This window comes from Lissotriton vulgaris, chromosome 1_1, assembly GCF_964263255.1.
Source record: "Lissotriton vulgaris chromosome 1_1, aLisVul1.2, whole genome shotgun sequence".
In the NCBI taxonomy this organism is placed as follows: domain Eukaryota; kingdom Metazoa; phylum Chordata; class Amphibia; order Caudata; family Salamandridae; genus Lissotriton; species Lissotriton vulgaris.
In genome coordinates this window covers 1,251,119,955-1,251,137,415 of record NC_141685.1, presented here as the reverse complement: position 1 = coordinate 1,251,137,415, position 17,461 = coordinate 1,251,119,955, and the positions used below count along the sequence as shown (strand labels likewise).

The 17,461-nt window shown below is 40.9% G+C and overlaps 1 long non-coding RNA gene across 1 annotated transcript; it reads right to left on the bottom strand.

Annotated features, from left to right (window-relative positions):
- Positions 1-1,947: 1,947 nt before the first annotated feature.
- Positions 1,948-11,155, bottom strand: LOC147748941 (uncharacterized). Its single transcript, XR_015309840.1, has 2 exons — positions 9,632-11,155; positions 1,948-4,947 (listed from the first exon to the last, which is right to left on the bottom strand). It is a non-coding gene; the product is annotated as an uncharacterized LOC147748941 (long non-coding RNA).
- Between the last annotated feature and the right edge of the window lie 6,306 nt (positions 11,156-17,461).

The window sequence follows — 17,461 nt, the reverse complement described above, 5'->3', positions numbered from 1 at the left end:
AAATACTAAAGCAGCTTTCTAATTACATTGTACCCCATGACTCTCAAACATTAATACAAAAATTGGTGAACCAAAGGCTCAACCATCAAAAAGGCACTGCATCTTTTAATTTGTAACTGGGATCAAAATCAAACAACAGGGCAGGAAAAAGAAAACTATCATTTGGGCCCTGTATCTGGTGACTGCAAGAATGGAATCAAAACAATATAATCAGAGTCCAAATGTCTATGGAACATTCACTGAAAGGCAAAATCATGGGAAAAAAATTGGGCACAAAATTGCAGGCCATAATGAAAACTACTTCAATAAGGAAATTCACATTGCAAACTACTTGTATGATGAAATGCAAAACATAGCAAACATTATCATAACCAATTGATTGATGGGTACTCTTAGATCTGCACAGTATGATTAGGGAACATAGCACATGATATGTTGAACACTGTAATTCACAGTTAAAAAAATATATATATTTTCAGAAAAATCAGGATATTTTAGAACTTCTAATGATGAATGTATAAATTCAACTGCCAAGGCAGCCAACTGTAGAGCCCAAAGTTCATTCTAGAACCTAAACATTTTTTACTCCAACTGCAATAAAGTGTCTCTATTAAAAAGAAAGTTCTCTTCTGTAGAAAAAGGGAAAAAATAAAACAAGACCAAGCCTTCTCTTATCAAGTTGAATTCCATGCCTAAAGACCAGTTCTCCTGTGTGATAAACACACGGCCATCATACTTAAAAACAGTCCCACATAAAGGAGACAGTTCCAATTATAGCACATTTTATTTGAAAAGATGTAATCCATCTTCATCTGTATTCCTTTATCAAGGAAGAATCCCATCCAATCTCGTCATCCATGGAACATCAGCACCCGTCCGCCATCAGCCACAAGACACCGTCATCCGCCGTCCGGTCTGGCTCCAGGCTTGGGGGGGAGTTCCACTCTCCAAAAAATAACAAAATAAAATAAAATAATAAAAGGGGAGGTGAGGGCCCATGCACGCAGGGTGGGCGCACTCATACCACTGCACCACATCCCAGCCACCTAAAACGAGAGACAAGTATCATCAATCTTGCAAAAAGAAAACATTTCAATTCAAAAGGACCCATTTTTCTTTTCACCTCTCTAAAAACCTTCTAATTTGTAAAACTCTCCTCTAAATCCTGGGAATTGTCTAAGAATATTACCTACATTATAATCTCTACTTTTATTTGGGCAAAATCAAATTTTTTCTTGTACAGCCAGAAGGGCTGGGGTAGCCAGCTTCACTCCTTTCTCACTCCTAGCTAGCAGGCCCCCTCCCTTCGGAGATGTCCGCATCCCAGGGCTGGCTCAGTTTCAACCATAACAAGCAGGAGACGGGCTGCTCTCTGCCTGGCAACCCCTCCCTTCGGAGAGCTCACATTCCAAGAGCGAAGTGCCTGCCAATTTTTGTCTGCCCTGCCTACTTCCTAATAGGGAGGGGCTCCTTTGCAAGCGTCCTTACTCTTCTAATTAAGGGAAGCTTCCTAACCCGAGGAGTGGCATCACCCCTCCCTTACACAGATTCTCCGCGGAAAGAATTGGATGCTCGCCAAACATAAAAAGGGCTCTGCTTCTGTAGTCGCTCTGAGGCCCCCCTTTACAAAATGCTCTGAGAGCAGGCCTGAGTTATCTTTTCAAGGTTAAAACAACAAGGTTGTCTAGCTGTTCACTTCTGTGAAGCTTCTTGTTCTTAAATGAAACCTCATGCAGCTTTTATATTTTGTCCTCTTTAGACAAGAAACAGACCTAACCTCTTTTGACCTTCAGCCAAACCCTGCATTTCATGTTTAAACACTCCACAGTTATTTCTAACTAATTTAAGCAAGTTGTGGTAAATAAAATTACCTGGTACTTAATTTCTATGCAGTAAAGTTCAATAAAATAGCTTAATCAAAATAAGAGACACAGAGTCCGTGGCATCTGAGTTTTAAGGGGTTTTATTCCATAAAATGGAATTGTATGGTCCGGACCAGGATATCATGTTCCTTTCACCACTGGGGTTCAGGAAGGGACAGAGCAATGCTTTATTAACAAGGTACAATATTTATAGTTCATTCATGCAGAAGGCGTAACAGCTGAGAGAAGCGAGATAGGAAACATGTGCGTAGCAATACGTAATCAGAAGGCGTGCACTAGGGCGTACACGGAGGTGGGTGCCAGACAACGTCACATGAAATGTCATAAGTGGGTGGATACATAATGAAATCTTGCAGTGTCAGCAGGAATCTGTAGCAAGGATGCGTGCGCAGCAGCATGACGTGTGACTGACGTAAACAGGAGGGTGCAGGGGACTTGACATTTAGCCTTAGAGGGGAGAGACAGAAGTCTGGTGGGTCAGATCAACTTGTTCCTAAATCATATCTGGTATCTTGTGTTTGGAGTACATGTTGCTGGAAACTAAAGGCTATCGGGACAGAGGTTACTTGTCACTAAGGCTAGGAGATGCATATATTTCTTTAAGTAACTGGAGTTTTCTATGGAAATTGGTACAGTAATACACTTGCATGGAGACGGAAAGACTGGACTGTATCTATTGCAGGCAGGATATGTTTATCCTACTCGTTAGCTAGGAATGTGGATTCACGGAGCAGAACTGATAACATAAAGGCAAAATACCATCTTGGCAGGCAGGCCGGACTGAGCCAGGCCCCGCGCTGCTTGGCAGGAAGGAAGGCAGAGTTCAGAGATGCAGGTGGGGGCTGCCGTTTTCAGAGGCAGAAAACAGAAATGAGCTTGATGGCAGAAATCAGGAAAAGGCTCGATGGCAGGCCTTCGCCAGAGCCATGAAAACATGAAAGTGCACCATGTAAAGACGGTGGCACGGCATAATTAGGAACTGAATTAGTGATCCATTCATGGCGGATCTGAAAGAGGACATGTTAACGTTGGACGCAAATGTATTTGCGTCTTCATAGCTGGCACAGGAGGGAAGTTACATGCACTTTAACTCGTACATGGAGACGTTGGGGTACGTAGTAGGGGACACAATTGAGCATAAAAATTTATATTACCTCATTCCCTCCTTGTCCCCTACGGACCCTTCATGATATATCAATCTTCATTAATCCATCTATTTGTTCGTGTAACATCATTTGTTCTTCTTTCTTTAACCGGGAACTAGAACGTGAACTTGGACTAGAACGTGGAATACAGGATGTGGCGCACAATCCGCAAATCGATGGCCCACATTGTAAACATAGGCAACTACTGAATACTATGAGCAATATGATACCTAGAAATGACGGTACTTTCCATCCCCATGCAGAGATTACATTCCAGAACCAACCGGACCATGTCCAAGAGCCTGGATTCTGATGTATCAGATGAGCTATTTCGTGAAGCCTAGTGATGGCTTTGTAAACCGATGGTGCGTTGTCTGGAATGAAAACGCAACAGCTCGAGTGGATGACGGTACAAGCCCCGCCCCTATCGGCCAGGATGACGTCAAGAACAAGACGATTTTGAAGAACTACGAGTCTCATAGCAGACTGTTCCTCTGTTAAGTTACCTAGGGTGGAAGTAGTTTCATTCACTACAGCTTCAAGAGTTCTGGTCAATCTACGTATCAGTTTACTATTCGAGACAGTACCTATGAAGAAGAAGAATCCTCTATAAAAGTCTGTGTATTGCTCCCATGCTGTTTCAGTATAATCGGGAGTACTCTCTTGTGTCTAGTATATACTAGGTGGGAGTTCCTATTATAATCAGGTGGGGCTAGAAAAACAGGTGGCAGAAGGAATGCAATGTAACAGGTGCCATCCCAATCTAGAGGTAAGCGTATATATGCAGTATGACCACAAATGAAGTAGGAATGACGTGAAGCTTTAAAGGTAGACTATGACCCAGGTGTACTGAACCATTCTTTCTGACACATAATTCACCCTTAACTGGTAATACTGACATAAAGGGCAGGACTGATTCGGCTTCGGACTGAACATTCAGAATCATGAGGTTAAGTGTAAAGTTACCTAATCCTTATACTTCGTTTTCTAGATCGGTCCCTGTCCTTTTGGGAAGACCCTCCTTGTCAGGGAAACATACTTTGTGCAGAACAGTGTTCATATTTCCCCATACCCAATTGCCTTGGTAAACTATGGAATCAGAATCTACGGAATTAATTAGACTAAACCATGCACCACAGGTGCCATTGTGTGTGAACGGGTACAGAAAGAGGGGCAGAACTCCCTTGTACTTCTGATAGGGAGGGAGTCGGCCACATATCCAACAATTGGTAGCATTGCTGGTCTGATGGGAATGGTGTAACATACTAATGAATGTATTGTTGCGCAGCGCAAGTCTGTAGGAGAGTTCATGTGGAGGTAACTCGCTAAAAGTGTGTTCAGCAGAAACATTGTAAGCAGATTGTTCACGCTTGAAAATAGGGTAATATATAGGGAGAAGTACACTTGCAACTATTATCAGAAGACTTAGGAAAAACATTATTAACAATGTCACTATACAGTGACTACGCAGTGATTTGCAGTATGTACGTTTCTTGAACTCTTTCTTTCTATCTCTCTCTCTATTGGGGTCTAACGGGTACATGTCAGAATCAGGTTTAACCGATTCACCTAGGGGAGGACTTAAACAATTAAACTGTCTGACTTGCTAGACCGTAATTTGTATTAATACTCCTGATGCAGAGTTTTTCTCGAAAAGGGGGTTTTGAGTCACTAGTTTCAAGGCAGTCTTTTGGGTGTTATCAAAGATTTGGGCAAAGAGAAAGTTCCAAATTGTCCATAGAATTTCCTTTTCGTCCTTCGAGCCGGATAGCAGTCCTTGTGGTGTGTAGCACAGGCTTCGGCGTCCTCCAATGCGGCTTAAGGGGCTTGATCGGTCCAAAGTTCCGCTCATAGATAACATCTCCAGGGACTATGGCAGGCTCCTGGACTTGGGTGTTGTCAGGGAGGGCGGAGGCAACCTGTGAATGAAGAGAGAGTAGTGCAGATATCAAGGAAGCTAGGTAATCTGTCAGCATGTTATTGTCAACATCAGATATTTTATTTTAGGCATAGGCGTACCCCTAATTTCGTTTTAAGTGTCTGATTATGGCTTTCTACAAGGCTTGCTGTAGTATAATCTGGGACTGGGTACGCTTCTGTCCATCTGGTTAGTGCACACACTACTAAAACATACTTATAACCTTTACATCTGTCCATTTGGATATAATCCATCTGGAGGACTTCAAAATGATGGTCAGGAGGATGAAATCCACCTTGCTCTACGGGAATGCCTTTACCTGGGTTGAACTGACAACAGATCAGGCAAGTACGCACTTTCTGTTTTGCTGCTGCTCGTAAATGTTTATTGAACCAAAGGTTTTGAATACTGTCTAACATGGCTTTTCTCCTAAATGTGCAGGACTATGTGCTGTGGTAATAATAACTTGAACCATAGAGTCGGGGAGAAACCATGTGGCTTTTCCCTTCGTCATCCATCCCTATTCTGTCTGGATCCCTCCTAGTTCAGTCCATTTCTTGATTTCGTCTGGTGTAGTATGTGTCTGTATGTCAATTACATCTAGGGCGGGATCCTTAACTGTCATGCAATGAGTTGGCGTCGGGACTATTGTCTTTGTCAAGTCAGGTGTGTGAGTCTGTGCTGTAAGCTTGGCTGTGCGGTCTGCCAGGTAGTTGCCCTGGGAAATGTTGTCAGTGACTTTAATATGTGCTTTACACTTCATAATGGCTATTGCTGTAGGCAAATGTATTGCTTCTAACAGAGCTAAAATACAGGCTTGGGTCAGAGCAATGAGCTCTGCTGCTTGGGCTGACAGGGTGTCAATATGATGTGTTTCTATGACATCAGTTTCTGTTGTTACTGCATATGCAGCCACTAACTCTCCTGTACTTGTTCTCATACATGAACCATCCACATAAAGTGTCAGGTCTGGATCTGGTAATGCGGTGTCTGTCAAGTCTTGTCTGAGTTCCGTCGTGATGGTAATGACTTCGACACAATCATGTGCCAAAGGGTCTATCATATTTAATGGCAAAAGTGTAGCTGGATTTAATGTGTTACAGCGTCTGATTTCTATGTGTGGCTGAAATAATGTCAATTCATAACCTGTCAGTCGTGCTATAGTCAAGTGCTGAGTCTGAGTTCTGTTTAAAAGAACCTCTACAGAATGTGGAACTTGTACTGGTAATGGATGTCCTAATACAATTGAATCGCTCTGTCTGATTGCTAAGGCTGTCGCTGCAACTGACTTCAAGCACGCAGGGAGTGCCTGGGCTACTGAATCCAATGTACTTGAAAAATAAGCGCAAGGCTTATGTGAACCTGCTTGGTCTTGAGTGAGGACAGACAATGCTGTACCATCACGTTCTGTAACAAAAAGTGTAAAAGGTTTGCTGTAACATGGTGTCGCTAAAACTGGTCCTTGACATAAAGCTTTCCTTAATTCGTCAAAAGCCTGTGTATGTTCCTGAGTCCAAGGGAGGACAGTCGATGACGCTGCCTCCTGTGTTGTCAACTGTAAAAGTGGCTTGGCTAGAAATGCATACTGACGGATCCATTGTCTGCAGTAAGAAGTGAGGCCTATAAAAGCTTGTACCTCCTTCTGTGTTCTGGGCTGTGACAGGCTAGTAATGAGCTGTATGATTCTTGTGTTAGCTGTCTACCGTGTTAGCTGTATACCCTCCTTGGAAAGCAAGTGTTGTACACCACTTGCTTTACACAGAAAGTGCAAGACTGTCAGAGATGCAATGTCACAGTCTGGTTCTGATCCTGCTGTAATTAGAATGACGTTTATGTTGGTAGGCATGTAAACACCGTCTAGCTGTCTGTAGTGTCTGACTGTAAATGCTAGGGATCACCGTCATAAATCCAGCAAAAATAATTATGTTAACATAAATAAATAAATAAAAATGACTTCTCAATTCAAAAGCACTATTTTATATTGGGGAACCTCTTTCCAAAACCTCTGCAACATTACAATAAATCCTACTCTAGATCTTGGGTAATGTATTTGAATAAACCCAAACTAAACTTGTCATAGACAGAAGGCTGGAGCCTCGATACTCCTTTGAGAAACAGCCCCTCCCTCTAGAATTATGTTCGCGCTCGGAGCTTGAATCTGATCCAAGCATAATCAAGTAGCAGCCGAGCTTCATTGCGATCTAAAATTGAATGACTGCCAAATGTTGATCTCATGGCAGGAGCAAAGCTTCCTGCCAATCCTGTTTACACTACTGAGGGAAAATCTATTCATTTGCAAGCATGCTCTTATCTGAAGTCAATGAAGCTTTTAGTACTGACTGTGAGGGAGAGCAACTTGACCCCTCCCTTATATAAACATAGAGAAAGAATGCTGCCTGGCTCAGCTGGAGAACAGCCAATAATTGTCCGCGGAAAAGAATTGGAGGATGGCCAAGACAGGCACTGGGAACCAGGCCATCTCGGTCTCGGTCTCGGACGGACTGTCTCAAGGTTAAAAACACATTCCTTGTACGTCATAACATATCTCTTCCCAGGCCAGAGCTTTTCTAACTTTAACTGAAGCAAATCTTTAAAACGTGTTAAAAAGTAAATTAATAAAGACATATATTTTTCTGTATCTGAGTGACATGCTAGCATTTTAAAAATAATTCTGTACTGCTACTAGCTGCAAGGGAAACAAAACATTCATGGCATGGAAACACACCATATTTTACTCTCTTTTTTTTTTTTGTTGAAAATAACATGTCGAACTCCTTAATTCTGCATTGCATAACCAATATTTTCATAAGTAAGTGTGCAAACTTATCTATTCTACCTATTAAGAGGGCCAGGATTCATACTTTTTCAAAAGGCCATGTTTTCTAATATTAGTGGGGACTGTTCTCTGCACACATCAATTGAAGCAGCCTGTCAAAGTACATAGGTCAGTCTTAAAACTAAATGCAAATTAAACTAATGTAGGGGAGACATTGGGAAAAAATATTCTGTAGAAACATTCCTATTTAGAAAACACACTGTTCATTTACACTAATAGAAACGCATTCTATGAAGGGTCTGATTTATATTTTCTTGTCAACCCTAAAAAACATCTAAGCACCCTCTGTGCAAAACCCATATCTCAATTCGACTGGTCTATTTACAACTTTACCGTCTTCTGAGCTAAACACATTATATCAAGTATTCCAAGACAAAACCCTTCACAAAAACACTCCTTTACCCTCCATGCAACATTTTACCATTCAATCTGCAAACTGAATACGCCCATTGGATAACATGGCAAATCGCACCCCCGCACAAAACATGCTTTTTCCACCACTTCCACAGCTCGGATCCTTTTCAAACTTTGCATCACAGTAGTTCAAGCTATTACCTAAATCCTCACCAAAAAGCAACCAAATCCCTCCACTGGAACGGGTACGAATTTCCGCTCAAAAACACGCCCCCCCCCCCAAAAAAACGCTAAAATTCCTCAACACCTTGTCAAAACAAATACTGCCTTCTCAATCCAAGAAATTAACCCGTATTCAAAACATTTTCTCCAAGCACTTGAAAGAGATCCAGCTCTCTCCTGACTGACGTAATGATAACATGCTCTGTACAAGCCATATCCACATGGCGCTATTCACAAGCCATATTTACAAGAAAGTCAACAAGTCCAAAAATGACATGCTCTTCACAAGGCATATTTACAAGGCGAAATGCACAAGGAACACAACAAGTCTAAATGAGAATATGCTCCTCACAAGCCATATTACAAGGAGCTATTTACAAGAAACTACACAAATCTTCCTAGTCTTAGTGAAATCACGAGCATTGAGCCCTTTCCTGGTTCTGGATCGTATATACAGTGGGGAATTGCTTCTTTCTACATACTCTAAAGGGTACAGGTGGTGGCGCTCGTGACCTACGGGGTGTTTCTGAGGGGGTCACTTTAGCTAGTTCTTCTGAGAGGACCAGTAACAACGGCATTTCTTTCTATCAGCCTGTTCTGCCTTGACCTTGTCTAGTTCTCTCTGTTTGATGAATTTCTTTCTCTGTTCTCCTATGTGACTCTTTGCGCCATAACTCAATGGCATCTTTCTGTGAGGGTCTTGATTTCTTTTTCCATAGAGCTTCTTCTACTCTCATGATGCACTCGGCATCCCATGTTCCTGAAACAGGCCATCTATATTTCTCTTCTAACTCCTTGGTGTAGTCCACCCACAAGTCTAAGTACAGTATGGCATCTAAGCCATGTTTGTGGTACATAAAGTGCCCTGGAGTGTCCCTAGGTGGAACAGGCACTGCTTCTTCTAGAATCCCTTTTCTAGTTCCTATCTGTCTTAATTTACTGAACAGTGGCATCGTAATATTTTTGACTAGACTTTTACTTGAATTTTGAACACAATTATTACATAAAAGAACACAGTAACATATATCAAACAGTCACTCATACCACGACATTAATCACAAAAATCCTATACATATATTGACTATACTTGATTTCTATAACGAAAATACTCACTAAAATACTTCTTGATATACTGCTAAACAGTACAGATACACCGCCAAACAGTGCAGATACACTGCTAAACAGTGCAGACTGGATCTGTGTACCCAAACCCATCTTTACCGGATGTATAGTAACACACCCGTCTAGATACTCCCCCAGCAACGGTACTCACCGGGAAGCACAGAAAACGGAAGGCCTCAGAAACTGGACTGGACTGGACTGAACCCTGGACTGGACTGGACTCGCGACGTAGATACTTCGGAACTTCGGAACTGGTGGGCCTCAAGACACCTCGGACCTTGCACTCTCGGCTGGACTCGGGTTGGGATCCTCCGCACTCCTCACCGCCTCGTCTGGGTGTCGATCGCAGTCTCAGTCACCTCCGTTGGCCTGAGGGAGATACAGGAAATCCTGCAGATGCGCATGAGTGTCCGTCCGGCTGTGGCAGGGGACTAGGCCTGCAACGCACCGCCGGCGCGTAAGGTGGGGGAGGGTCCCATCTGGGGTGCCAATTTATGTGGTAAATAAAATTACCTGGTACTTAATTTCTATGCAGTAAAGTTCAATAAAATAGCTTAATCAAAATAAGAGACACAGAGTCCGTGGCATCTGAGTTTTAAGGGGTTTTATTCCATAAAATGGAATTGTATGGTCCGGACCAGGATATCATGTTCCTTTCACCACTGGGGTTCAGGAAGGGACAGAGCAATGCTTTATTAACAAGGTACAATATTTATAGTTCATTCATGCAGAAGGCGTAACAGCTGAGAGAAGCGAGATAGGAAACATGTGCGTAGCAATACGTAATCAGAAGGCGTGCACTAGGGCGTACACGGAGGTGGGTGCCAGACAACGTCACATGAAATGTCATAAGTGGGTGGATACATAATGAAATCTTGCAGTGTCAGCAGGAATCTGTAGCAAGGATGCGTGCGCAGCAGCATGACGTGTGACTGACGTAAACAGGAGGGTGCAGGGGACTTGACATTTAGCCTTAGAGGGGAGAGACAGAAGTCTGGTGGGTCAGATCAACTTGTTCCTAAATCATATCTGGTATCTTGTGTTTGGAGTACATGTTGCTGGAAACTAAAGGCTATCGGGACAGAGGTTACTTGTCACTAAGGCTAGGAGATGCATATATTTCTTTAAGTAACTGGAGTTTTCTATGGAAATTGGTACAGTAATACACTTGCATGGAGACGGAAAGACTGGACTGTATCTATTGCAGGCAGGATATGTTTATCCTACTCGTTAGCTAGGAATGTGGATTCACGGAGCAGAACTGATAACATAAAGGCAAAATACCATCTTGGCAGGCAGGCCGGACTGAGCCAGGCCCCGCGCTGCTTGGCAGGAAGGAAGGCAGAGTTCAGAGATGCAGGTGGGGGCTGCCGTTTTCAGAGGCAGAAAACAGAAATGAGCTTGATGGCAGAAATCAGGAAAAGGCTCGATGGCAGGCCTTCGCCAGAGCCATGAAAACATGAAAGTGCACCATGTAAAGACGGTGGCACGGCATACTTAGGAACTGAATTAGTGATCCATTCATGGCGGATCTGAAAGAGGACATGTTAACGTTGGACGCAAATGTATTTGCGTCTTCATAGCTGGCACAGGAGGGAAGTTACATGCACTTTAACTCGTACATGGAGACGTTGGGGTACGTAGTAGGGGACACAATTGAGCATAAAAATTTATATTACCTCAAAGTTCTGAACTATCATTTGTCTACAGCCTTATGAAAAACAAACTTAAAGCAGGCTAAGCACTCTTAACAGCTGAAAAGCAAGACATTTCTATAGCTTTATGAAAGACTAATTAAAAAAAAAGTAAGTACTCTAATCATTGTTAGCAGCTGAAAGGCAAAACATTTAGCAACATTGAAAATCACATGGCAGCAAAAAGATACTTTAAGACAGCAATTAATTTAAAAGGGGAAAAGATACACATTTATTTTTCATTCTAAAACACTGGTCTTATCTTCCTGCACATTCCTTTCTGGCTGAAAACCCTCTTCACAATGCTTATTAAAAACCACCCGTGTAGCCTGCAGACTAACTGGGTTATTTTGTAGCATTTCAAACTTCTGAATCATACACTTTTAATTCTGTTGTCAAAAGAATATTCACACACATTTTTAGATGCATATTAAGCAGCACATTTAAATGAACACTGCCATCTCAATTCAAGATATTATCCCTTTGGCAGCTCAAATACACTTTTTCCCCGCAGTTTGCAGACGGATGTATGACGTTACAATGCATGCTATTACAACGCATGGCTTTACAACGCATTTTTTACAACGCAAATACTTTTACAATGCATGTTTTTACAACGAATACTGTTACAACGCGAGATAGTATTATTAATGGAAAAGTACCATTACAAAAAATTCAATTACAACGCATACCTTTACAACGCATAAATAACGTGTTTTTTTTTGTTTGTTAAATAAATAAACCTGGCGGGATGCAGGGAAAATAGGGGTTTTGGGTGGGGAAGTGTTTTAAAATGTAGAGAAAACTGAACGTCAAATGACCGAAATGCCAAGCATTTATTAAAATTAATACTCGAGTATTAAAATTAATACTCGAGTATTAAAAAATACTCTTTAGTTCGTAAGTGATGACATTTTTACACAAACAACAATTTCTAAAATATATCAAAGTAAGTATTTCTTAACATTAAAGAAAATAAATATTCGTAAATACAAATATTATACATACACATAGTCGCCATTTTAAACTGTGTAGTTCCTAAATATGTCCTACAAATCTTTCCATGAAATTAATACCACAACACTACTTTCAAAATGGATGCCAAAATGGAACGATAAAGTGAAAACAAAACATCTTTTCCTGATTTTTATCATTATAAGTTTACACAGAAATGAAACGTATTTAAATAAAGAATACCAACGCTATGGGCTCCATTAGGAGGATGGGCGGACTTTGTCCGCCCGCCACCCTATCGGTATTCTGGGCCTCCCGCCATAAGGGCGGGGGTCCCGTTGGGGGAATTAGGATGTGCCCGCCACAGTGGTGGGCACATCCTTCATTTTTAGCATTGTGGCGGGCGGTGCACTCAGCACCGCCCGCCACAATGCTAAAAATGTATTTTTGCATTTGCATATACAAAGCGGCAGGCACCGCGTGGTGCCTGCCGCTTTGTATATGCAAATGAAGGGGGTACCATAGGGACCCCCCCTGTGCACCCCCACCTCGGCCTTCACCAGCAACGACCGCCTGCCTTTCCGTTGCGGGATCGCCGCCGCGGAAAGGCACCTATACACACGCATGCAAATATGGTTGGCGGTGTCTGATAGACACCGCCACCATATGAACCCTTTTCCGCCCCAGCCGCAAGGCGACCGGTGCGGAAAAGTGGCGGGCGGTGTTTGCCTCCGCTGCGGTCCCCCCGCCATTGTAATGTGGCGGGGAGGGAAAAGGGTGGCGAGCTGGCATTTCTGTCGGGGGATCGCCACCGCCACCATGGCGGTGGCGATCCGCCCGACTTCATAATGGAGCCCTATGTTTCTTATAAAAAACAATGACACTGAATAAAACTTATAAATACGATCAAGACACCATTTTAAAATCAGTTGATTCTCAACTCCCAGAGTGACCAGACGCCAAAAGCTGACCCTTTGACCTCTTCATTAAGATAACACCAGATTCTTTCGAAGAAGCATTATTTTTCACAAGACAGGTAAGTTTCTCAAATTAATAACAGAAATGTTTTCTCTAAACCTTTTAAACGCTGCCCCTAATAATTTTTACTTTCAATAGATAAACAAAATAAATAGCAACAATATATTGCTATATTTAAGGAAACAAATTTCAATTTTAAAAACCCACAACATATTTAAAGCTGAGCATTTTGTAAAGAAAATAATTTATTAAATAAAAAAAATTCGATTTATTAAAGATCTATTTTAATAGAAACATCACTAAATGTTACATTGTTTTCTATAGACGAATTTCTATAAAGTATGACGAAAAGGCCTAGTTTAAAAATATTCGAGTTTGCTACAGGAGCCACACTGCTCTTCAACAATAAATTAAAGGTACTTTTCTAATTTATAGAAATTAAATTTCTAAATTAATTAAACTTAAAAACATTTACTAAACCACACATATTTATTCTGATTTTCTACACAGAAATTCGATGAGGAAAAAATAATTAACATTTTCCTCTTTGGAAATTCTAACTTCGAGTATTAAAGAAGGTAAATATTTCATTATTAACATAACATCATTTGTTATACTGTGTTTATTAATGAAGAATAGATTATAAAAGAGCAAGAAGTAGCTATTTAAATTTATTTTAAATGAATCCATAAAAGTGCTGCATTATAGAAATTTTTTAGAAAATGTAGATATATCAATAGCAAAACGGAAACTGTAGGATAGAGTAGGAATATCATTTCCTATTCTAACTCCATGAAGGTGCTGCAGTAGAAAAAATGTGGGATGGTATTGGGGTATCAATTACAATTCTAACTCCAGGTAGGTGCAGCATTAGAGAAAGTGTTGGATGATTTAGGGGCATCAAGTACTATTCTAACTCCAGGTAGGTGCAACAGTAGGGAAAGTATGGGATAGTGTAGGGGTATCAATTTATATTCTAACTCCAGGAAGGTACAACAGTAGGAAAAATGTAGGATGGTGTAGGGGTATCAATTACTATTCTAACTTCTTGATGGTGCAGCAGTAGGGAAAGTGTGGGATAGTGTAGGGGTATCAATTACTATTCTAACACCAGGAAGATGCAGTGACAAACAAAGTGTAGTATAGTATGTAGGTACAGTAAAGTAAAATGTAACTTATACAGAGTAATGTTGACATTTTTGACTGTATCACAAACATTTTAAATTAAAACTATATTTCAATTTCCTAAATCATTTTTAAAAAAAATCACTTTGATCTTCTCCTCACCAAATTACAAGGAGAATCCCCGACGAGCAAACAACGCAAAAGACCACCAAGAAACGAAAAAGCAAAGCAGAAACAAGACCACAAAGAAAGAAACCAAAACAAAAGGTATTTAAAATGCATACTCCAAGGGAAAGTGTTGGATGGTGTAGGGGTATTCTTTACTATTCTAACTCCAAGTAGGTGCAGCAGTAGGAAAAGTTTGGGATGGTGTAGGGGTATCAATTACTATACTAAATCTAGGTAGCTGCAGCAGTAGAGAAAGTCTTGGATGGTGTAGGGGTATCAAATACTATTCTAACTCCAGGTAGGTGCAGCAGTAGGGAAAGTGTAGGATGGTGTAGGGGTATTATTTACTATTCTTACTCCAGTTAGGTGCAGCAGTAGGAAAAGTGTAGGATGGTGTAGGGGTATCAATTACTATTCTAACTCCAGGTATATGCAGCAGTTGGGAAAGTATTGGATTGTGTAGGGGTATCAAATACTATTCTAACTCCAGAAAGATGCAGAGACAGTGAAAGGGTAGTATAGTATGTAGGTACAATGAAGTAAAATGTATCTTATACACAGTAATGTTGACATTTTTGACTGTATCACAAACATTTTAAATTAAAACAACATTTCCATTTCCTTAATCATTTTTTTAGAAAATCACATAAATCTTCTCATCACCAAATTACAGGGAGAATCCCAGACGTGCAAACAACCCAAAAGACCACCAAGAAACGAAAAAGCAAAGCAGAAACAAGACCACAGAGAAAGAAACCAAATTTAAAGGTATTTAAAATGCATACTCCAAGGGAAAGTGTTTGATGGTGTTTGGGTATTCTTTACTATTCTAACTCCAGGTAGGTGCAGCAGTAGGGAAAGTGTGGGATGGTGTACAGGTATCAATTACTAATCTACCTCCAGGTAAGTGCAGTAGTAGGGAAAGTCTTGGATGGTGTAGGGGTATCAAATACTATTCTAACCCCAGGTAGGTGCAGCAGAAGAGAAAGTATAGGATGGTGTAGGGGTATTATTTACTATTCTTACTCCAGTTAGGTGCAGCAGTAGGGAAAGTGTGGGATGGTGTAGGGGTATCAATTACTATTCTTTCTCCAGGTAGATGCAGCAGTAGGGAAAGTATTGGATTGTGTAGGGGTATCAAATACTATTCTAACTCCAGGTAAGTGCAGCAGTAGAAAAAGTGTAAGATGGTGTAGGGATATTATTTACTATTCTAACTCCAGGTAGGTGCAACAGTAGGGAAAGTATAGGATGGTATAGGGGTATTATTTACTATTCTAACTCCAGGTAGGTGCAGCAGTAGGGAAAGTGTGGGATGGTGTAGGGGTATCAATTACTATTCCAACTCCAGGTAAGTGCAGCAGTAGGGAAAGTCTTGGATGGTGTAGGGGTATCAAATACTATTCTAACCCCAGGTAGGTGCAGCAGTAGAGAAAGTGTAGGATGGTGTAGGGGTATTATTTACTATTCTTACTCCAGGTAAGTGCAGCAGTAGAAAAAGTGTAAGATGGTGTAGGGATATTATTTACTATTCTAACTCCAGGTAGGTGCAACTGTAGGGAAAGTGTAGGATGGTGTAGGTTTAATATTTACTATTCTAACTCCAGGTAGGTGCAGCAGTAGGAAAAGTGTTGGATTGTGTAGGGGTTATGAAATACTATTCAAACTCCAGGGAGGTGCAACAGTAGGGAAAGTGTAGGATGGTGTAGGGGTATTATTTACTATTCTAACTCTAGGTAGGTGCAGCAGTAGGGAAAGTGGTGGATGGTGTAGGGGAATAAAATACTATTCTAACACCAGAGAAATGCAGTAACAGGGAAAGGGTAGTATAAAATGTACAGGAGGTACAGTAAAATAAAATGTAATTTATACACAGTATTGTTGACATTTTTAACTGTATCACAAACATTTTACATTAAAACAACATTTCCATTCCCTTAATCATTTTTTTAGAAATTCACATTAATCTTCTCCTCACCAAATAACAAGGCGAAACCGAGCCCTACAGCAACCCAAAAGACCACCAAGAAATGAAAAAGCAGAGCAGAAACAAGACCACAAAGAAATAAACCAAATCAAAAGGTATTTAAAAAGAATACTCCAAGGGAAAGTGTTGGATGGTGTAGGGGTATTCTTTGCTATTCTAACTCCAGGTAGGTGCAGCAGTAGGGATAGTGTGGGATGGTGTAGGGGTATCAAATACTATTCTAACTCCAGGTAGGTGCAGCAGTAGGGAAAGTGTTGGATGGTGTATGTGTATCAAATACTATTCTAACTCCAAGTAGGTGCAGCAGTTGGGAAAGTGTAGGCTGGTGTAGGGGTATTATTTACTATTCTAACTCCAGGTAGGTGCAGCAGTAGGGAAAGTGTGGGATGGTGTAGGGGTATCAATTACTATTCTAACTCCAGGTAGGTGCAGCATTAGAAAAAGTGTTGGATTGTGTAGGGGTATCAAATACTGTTCTAACTCCAGGTAGGTGCAGCAGTAAGGAAAGTGTAGGATGGTGTAGGGGTATTATTTACTATTCTAACTCCAGGTAGGTGCAGCAGTAGGGAAAGTGTAGGATGGTGTAGGGGTATAATTTACTATTCTAACTCCAGGTAGGTGCAGCAGTGGGGAAATTGTTGGATAGTGTAGGAGAATAAAATACTATTCTAACACCAGAAAAATGCAGTGACAGGGAAAGGGTAGAATAGTATAAAAGGTACAGTAAGTAAAATGTAAATTATACACAGTATTGTTGACATTTTAAACTGTATCACAAACATTTTAAATTAAAACAACATTTCGATTTCCTTAATCATTTTTTTAGAAATTCACAATAATCTTCTCCTCACCAAATAACAAGGCGAAACCCAGACGTACAAGAACCCAAAAGACCACCAAGAAATGAAAAATTAGAGCATAAACAAGTCCACAAAGAAAGAAACCAAATCAAAATGTATTTACAATGCATACTCCAAGTGAAAGTGTTGGATGGTGTAGGGGTATTCTTTACTATACTAACTCCAGGTAGGTGCAGCAGTAGGGAAAGTGTGGGATGGTGTAGGGGTATCAATTA